This window comes from Erythrolamprus reginae, chromosome 9 (assembly GCF_031021105.1).
Source record: "Erythrolamprus reginae isolate rEryReg1 chromosome 9, rEryReg1.hap1, whole genome shotgun sequence".
In the NCBI taxonomy this organism is placed as follows: domain Eukaryota; kingdom Metazoa; phylum Chordata; class Lepidosauria; order Squamata; family Dipsadidae; genus Erythrolamprus; species Erythrolamprus reginae.
In genome coordinates this window covers 104,709-111,929 of record NC_091958.1, presented here as the reverse complement: position 1 = coordinate 111,929, position 7,221 = coordinate 104,709, and the positions used below count along the sequence as shown (strand labels likewise).

Genomic DNA, 7,221 nt, shown 5'->3' with positions numbered 1-7,221 from the left:
GGCCCCTTTTTCCATGATTCTTTGATACTGCTGGACAGGTAAACAAGGAAAGACCTCCCACGTGATGAAATGATGGAACAAGCAAGAGCAAAGGGGCCTCTTTGCAAAGGGGAGGGGGCTTTGGAGTCCCCTGTCCTGGTGCTTTTGCCCAGAGAGGCTTCACAGGTGGAGGAGAAAAGTGGGATGGCAGGTGGAACAAATAAATGCAGCTGCCTTTGCAAAAGACTCCGGCTTGCAGCCATGGCCGTTGCAGCAGAGGTGGGTGGCCAAGGAGGGAGGGAAGGGAGGGGGAGGAGTTGGCCAGTGGCTAGGAGAAGATCTAGGGGGGCCCTGGGGGGGGCAATGCCCATTTGCCAATAGGTGATAGACAGGCAGAAGGGGGAGCAGTCTGGAAGCTGCATATATATGTGCCTATCGTCTTCTTTTGTTACTTTTTATCATTACTTATCTAATGTTTTATTTGTACAAATTACCACCCTATAATTGTTTGACTAAACAAGCAAACAAACAAGTAAAACATCCACTTTATTTATTTATTTCTTTATAAAACATAAAAACTTTCATTTTTTTGGTTGAGTTCTGGTACTGAAGAGTCAGTGGTATCTGTGTGAGAGGGACCTTGGAGTCCCAGTGGACGACCGTTTAAATATGAGCCAGCCGTGTGCAGCAGCTGCCAAAAACCCCACACAGTTCTAGGCTGCATCAACAGAGGGAGAGAATCAAGATCAAGTGTTAATGCCACTTCATAAGGCCTTGGTGAGGCCACGCTTGGAATACGGCATTCAGTTTTGGTCGCAACGACGCAAAAAGGATGTGGAGACTCTAGAAAGGGTGAGAGAAGAGCAACAAAGACAATTAGGGGACTGGAGGCTAAAACATATGAAGAACGGTTGCAGGAACTGGACATGGCTAGTTTAATGAAAAGAAGGACCAGGGGAGACAGGAGAGCAGTCTTCCAGTATCTCAGGTGTTGCCACAAAGAAGAGGGAGTCAAACTATTCTTCAAAGCACCTGAGGGTGGAACAAGAAGCAATGGGTGGAAACTAAACAAGGAGAGAAGTAACTTAGAACTTAGAAGAAATTTCCTGACAGTTAGAACAAATAATCAGTGGAAGTGCTTGCCTTCAGAAGTTGCGAATGCTCCAACACTGGAAGTTTTAAAGAAGATGTTGGATAACCATCTGTCTGAAATAGTATAGGGCAGCGATGGTGAACCTATGGCACGGATGCCACAGGTGGCACGCGGAGCCATATCTGCTGGCACATGAGTTGTTGCCCTAGCTCAGCTCCAATGTGCATGTGTGCTAGCCAGCTGATTTTTGGCTCACACAGAGGCTCTGGGAGGGTGTTTTTGGCTTCCAGAGAGCCTCTTGGGGGTTGGGGAGGGCATTTTCACCCTCCCCTGGCTCTAGGGAAGCCTTTGGAGCCTGGGGAGGGTAAAACACGAGTCTACTGGGCCCACCAGAAGTTGGGAAACAGACCATTTCCGGCCTCCAGAGGGCTTCCTGGGGGGTGGGGGAGGCTGTTTTTGCCCTCCCCGGGCATTGAATCATGGGTGTGGGCACTCACACATGCGCGATAGCACATGCCCACACGCCTTTCCAGCACCCAAGGGAAAAAGGGTTCGCCAGCCCTGATGTAGGGTTTAGGTGTATTAGGTGTATGTTAGGTACCTGGGTGTTTAGGGAACCCAGGTGGGGTTTGCTGTTGCTCCAGTTCTCCATGGAATTCTGGGGACGATCCAGAGCATCAACCAGCAGAAGGTTTCCAGATGCTGCCTTTCCAGATGCAAATGCAGCAGCACTTTATTATGTATGTGGAGAGACATTCAGTCAATCAAATCATTCTCACTAAGATGCTAATTACTTTCAATAAATGTCCGTCACCCATTTAGTGCCATGAGAGTTTAGAAAATGATATACCTTTGATAATTACAGCAACCAAGATGTACCCGTCAATCTAATGTTTTAGGTTTCTGATTCATTTGTATCCCTTTATTTTTATGAAATGAGCTTTCAGTTATTTTGATTGATTCACTCCGTCTTCAAGAAAAAAAACAGCATATAAAGATTTCATATAAAATAGTGTGTGTGTGTAGCTTGTCGCATATAGAAATGATGTGCTAAGACAGCTTTTCCCATTGAGGAGGGAGGAAGGCAGAAGGGCCACGGGGCCTGGGGGCTCCTCCTCCTCACACTGGCTTTGCAGAATGTGGGGGGGGGGCAGGAACCTGGCAGCATCTGTGGTGGGTCGTGGTGACGTTGGCTGAAATTTGTAAAAAGACATAATCAGAGAAAGGAGGCTCCGGAGAGAGGAGAGAGGGTTTATTTGGGCACCGTAATCTCTCTACTGTCCCAAACGATTTGCAAAACGCGGTGTCACCCTAGGGTGCCCACTTCCAGTAACAAAAGGCAGGTTGGTTGTACCCTAACACAGACCCCTCCCAGGAAGGCCAGCTAATCCACCATAGTGGGTGACAGACTCAACTCATTTCCCTTGTCCCCCAGCCCTGCCTGAAAGTCCCGTCTCTTCAGATGGAGGCCCAACAGTAGCAGTTCCATCTATGTCTGGCATCTGTCCCAAGGTCCTGCAATGCTTCCACTGTCTCCTTTCTGCTTCTTCTTCAAAGGTCACTTTTAATCAGTCTCAAAAGGAAAGTCCATACTCTCCTGCCTACATTTAAAAACCTTCAGCTCTCAGTGACCACCAGCCTGCCCTGTCTCTCCAGGACTGGAAGGAGCCTCTGCATGGGGGGGGGGGGGGGGGTCCACGAAGAGGCCACGCAGCCGGCCCCCCTCTGGCGTGGCTGCTCCCTCCCCAGCCGGCCTCTTCCTCAGGGGAGCAACGGGAGGCTCACGGGAAGGCTCTCCCTCCGCCTCTCTGCCTTGCCTGGTCCCAACCGCTTGTGTGCCTCACCGAGTGGCCTCCTCCTCCTCCTCCTCTTCAGAGCAGGAAATGGTTCGCTCTCATCTGCAGGAAGTAGAAGCAGGGGCAAAGCAAAGATCCGAACTCGCTCCTTGTGTGTCCAGTCACACTCGGCCTATAAAGAATTCCATAAGCCCAGCGCTTGAATTGCAGGCCAGGGGGAGGCGGCCTCTGCATGGGACGGGGGGGGGGGGAGTGGGGATAAAATCCTTTGTGATGTCAGCTTTGGCACAGGAGTAACTTCTCCCTCTTACCCCCCCCCCAGCGTTGTTCTTTCAGTTGGGGGGGGTTCCTGTCTGATGGCAGAGCCTGCCCTTGATGGAGGAATCGGTTGGAATTCTGACAGGCAGCAGAAAGAAAACAAAGGCTTCGGAACTGTAGTTCCCGGCCTATCAGGGAGACGGGGGTGCCCCTCTTGCCCCCCACCAAGGCACCGTCCCCATCTCCCCCTGGGAGGGTCCTGGGACCCCCGGCTCACACCAAGGTGCCTGGCACAATTGCCCTGCTGTTGCTTCTTCCTCCTCAATATTCCGCTTTGCCAAACTTTATTTACTAAGGATAATGTTCTTATTAATGGGAATTATTATTATTATTATTATTATTATTATTATTATTATTATTATTAATTAGATTTGTATGCCGCCCCTCTCCGTAGACTTGGGGCGGCTTACAGCAATGACAATTCATTGGTTTCTTGTTCTGAAACAGAGGAATAAATGGTGGGTTTTCTTCTCAGCTTTGGGAACTAGCCCCATGGTCTGGCATTGTCTTTCTTTTCCTCAGAACCAACTCTAGCAGCAGGCAGGACCTCCTTCTCGTCTTCTCCAATGGGGTGGGGGTTTTTTGGGTGGTGGTGGTGGTGGTGGTGGTGGTGAGACCAAGAAAAAAACCTTTCCAAGAGATTCATTTTTATTAATACCCGTCCTCTCTGATAGTCATGCACTGCTGTTCAGTGACTTTCCATCTACATGAAATGCATTAAATGTGTGCAAGAACAAAACGAGGGGACAAGGCTTGATATACAAACTCCTTTTGGCTGTTTCAGGATCCTGATACAAATAAATGATTAAATAATGGGGGGAAATGGCCACTGTGTGTGTTGCAGACTGGTCTGCTGAAGGTTGGTTGAATAAGAAAGCAAATGCAATCCAAAAAGGCCCCTTAAAATGTCATTGGAAATGAGACATTTTATAAACAAACAGACAGACAGACAAATAATGCTTCCTCCTGTCAAGTGCCCGGTAGTGCAGGACTGATGAAAAACTCTATGCCAGTCCAACGCGGGTGTCGTTTGCAGGCAGAAAACATGATAGTAGTTCCTGTTTGTCCAAACTACATTTTACCCTAAACAAAAGAGAGAGAGGATAATAAATTTTAATAAGAATCAGAAAGTGATTTAAACTGATAATAACTAGAAGGTTTCCCCATCTTCTCCCTGCCCTCCCCTTCTTTGAAATCTCATGGACGGCAGGAAAAGGCCTCCTGGCCCATCTAGTCTGCCCTCACAACATTTCCTGTGTTTTATCTTAGGGTGGATCCATGATTCTCCCCAGGCATGTTTCAATTCAGTTCCTGTGGATTGACCAACCACGTCTGCTGGAAGTTTGTTCCAAGCATCTACGACTCTTTCAGTCAAATCATATTTTCTCACGTGGCTTCTGCTTTTCCCCCCAACTAACTTCAGATTGTGCCCCCTTGTTCTTGGGTTCACTTTCCTATTAAAAACACTCCCCTCCTGAACCTCATTTAACCCTTTAACGTATTTAAATGTTTTAATCATGTCCCCCCTTTTCCTTCTGTCCTCCAGACTAGACAGATTGAGTCCGTGAAGTCTTTCCTGATAAGTTTTATGCTTAAGACCTTCCACCATTTTTGCAGCCCATCTTTGGACCGGTTCAATTTGATCCATATCTTTTCGTAGGTGAGGTGTCCAGAACTGGACACAGTATTCCAAATGGGGTCTCACCAGCGCTCTATACAGCGGGATCACAATCTCCCCCTTCTTGCTTGTTATACCTCTATCTATGCAGCCAAGCCTTCTACTCGCTTTTCCTACCACCAGACTGCATTGTCCACCCATTTTGAGACTGTCCGAAATCACGACACCTAAATCTCCTTCTAGCATTCTGTTTCTGGGCTGTTATTTATTTTATTTATTCATTTGTCCAATGTACAAATACATAGGAAGAAAAATAGACATGTGATAATATAAAAGAGGGTGAAAGTGAACTTAGAGGAGAGGATATATGAAAGGAAGAGAATATATAAGATAGGTGAAAGAAAGACAATTGGACAGGGGACGATAGGCACATCAGTGCACTTATTTACGCCCCTTACTGGCCTCTTAGGAACCTGGAGAGGTCGATCGTGGAGAGTCTAAGGGAGAAGTGTTGGGGGTTAGGGGTTGACACAATTGAGTCCGGTAATGAGTTCCACGCTTCGATAACTCGATTGTTGAAATCATATTTTTTACAGTCAAGTTTGGCGCGGTTTGTATTAAGTTTGAATCTGTTGCGTGCTCTTGTGTTGTTGTGGTTGAAGCTGAAGTAGTCATTGACTGGTAGGGCGTTGCAGCATATGATCTTGTGGGCAATACTCAAATTGTGTTTTAGACTCCGTAGTTCTAGGCTTTCTAGGCCCAGGATTGTTAGTCTATTTTCGTAGGATATTCTGTTTCGAGTGGAGGAGTGAAGGGCTCTTCTGGTGAAATATCTTTGGACATTTTCAAGGGTGTTGATGTCTGAGATGTCTGAGATGTTGTCATTTTGCTGACCCTGTTGTGCACAGTCATTCGTTTTTCCTTGGTGTGCGGCCTGCAGAGGCCCCAACCTGCTTATGGGGAGGTGTGGGTGCTGGGATAAGCAGCCTGCCCCCCTGGGGGAAATTCCTCATAGCCCCCCGTCTCCTGCAGGGATCTGGGCTTCTTGGGCTTCTGGAGATTGGAAGCAGCCGTGTGCGCTTTCCCTACACAACCAAGCCCTGGAACAGTGGCCTGTCCGTGGCAGAGGACCCAAAAACCTCCAGAGACACAGAAAGCTTCAGGGACCCTGGCCACCCACCACCCACCTTCATTCCCTGGAGGCATTACATTGAGAGGTGTAGAAATAATAATGCTAATGTTACTAGCAGTGATAACAACAATGCTATTTTCAAAATGTTATAATTTCCTGGATGACTTGACTGTAAACTGCTCAGTGCCAGGTGTTTCTATCCTCAGAGTGGTGGTGCTTTTGTATGTACATTGGCAATCTCTCTTTTTTTTTTGAGTAAGGGGCTTGATCTGAGTGTGGTTCCGGCAACATTCCTCTCAGCTGCAGCCAGCTGCTTTGGTTGGGTGGTGGGGTGAGAGTGGTCTTCTTTTCGGACAATGAAGAGGCTCTAATTCTCCTCTCTGTGACTCCCCCTGTCCAAAGGCTGCCCAGTGTCTCTCCCCTCCCACCCGAGAGGCCCGTCCTCTTCCAATGCTTCCCAAAGCTCCAGTACCTGAAAGGGAATTCGCATCCGGCTTTGATAGGAAGGGCCGGGTGGCTGCTTTCAAAGAAGGGTTCCCTCTTACCTGGGCGCTTCCCTGCTGCGGAGTGGTGCTTTGTCAGGCTCAGGACAGCCGTGGCCAGCTGTCTTCTGCTGCGGCAGCTGCAGGACGTCCAGTGTCCAGGTGTCCATCCTTTGGCCTCCCCCAGCCACCCCTCTCCTCCTCTTGGTGATTAAAAAAAGCTCCCTGGTGGGCTTTGGGACTGCTGCGCAGTATCGAGTCTACGGAGAGGGGCGGCATACAAATCTAATAAATAAATAAATAAATAAATAAATAAACAAACAAACAAACAAACAAACCAATCAATCAATCAATCAATCTGAGGGAAGGGCGGGGGCAGAAGAAAGCCTGGTCCTACCCGGCTGAAATTGCCCCTCCCCTGCAGGAGGAAGGCCATGGCGCCTTGTCCTCTCCCCAAGACAAGCCCCCACAGAAGAGGCAGGCTGGGCTGCCCTTTGTAAGGAGGCTTTTATGGGAATGGGAGCCTTAAGGTGTGTGTGTGTGGGGGGGTTGTTTGCAGAAATTGCACTAATGCCTCCTTAGTTTCTTTCTCAGCTGTGGACTATTTCTCAGTGTGTCCTGTGGAAGGACAAAGCCTTACAAGAGGGATGGTCCCTAGTATGGCAGTTGTTCATGGTTCAAAGCCCCCCCTTGGGAAAGGGCTCCGGGTGCTAGGAATCTCCTCTTTTCTCTTAAAGGGCCCACGCCCCTCCTGGTTTTCCTTCCCAGCCAAAGGAACAAAAGCAGCCGGAGGAAAGAGGGAA

General features: G+C 48.5%; 1 long non-coding RNA gene across 1 annotated transcript; it reads right to left on the bottom strand.

The window, feature by feature from the left end:
• Positions 1-3,931: 3,931 nt before the first annotated feature.
• LOC139172463 (uncharacterized) lies at positions 3,932-6,964 on the bottom strand. Its single transcript, XR_011559878.1, has 3 exons — positions 6,816-6,964; positions 6,482-6,703; positions 3,932-4,269 (listed from the first exon to the last, which is right to left on the bottom strand). It is a non-coding gene; the product is annotated as an uncharacterized lncRNA (long non-coding RNA).
• Between the last annotated feature and the right edge of the window lie 257 nt (positions 6,965-7,221).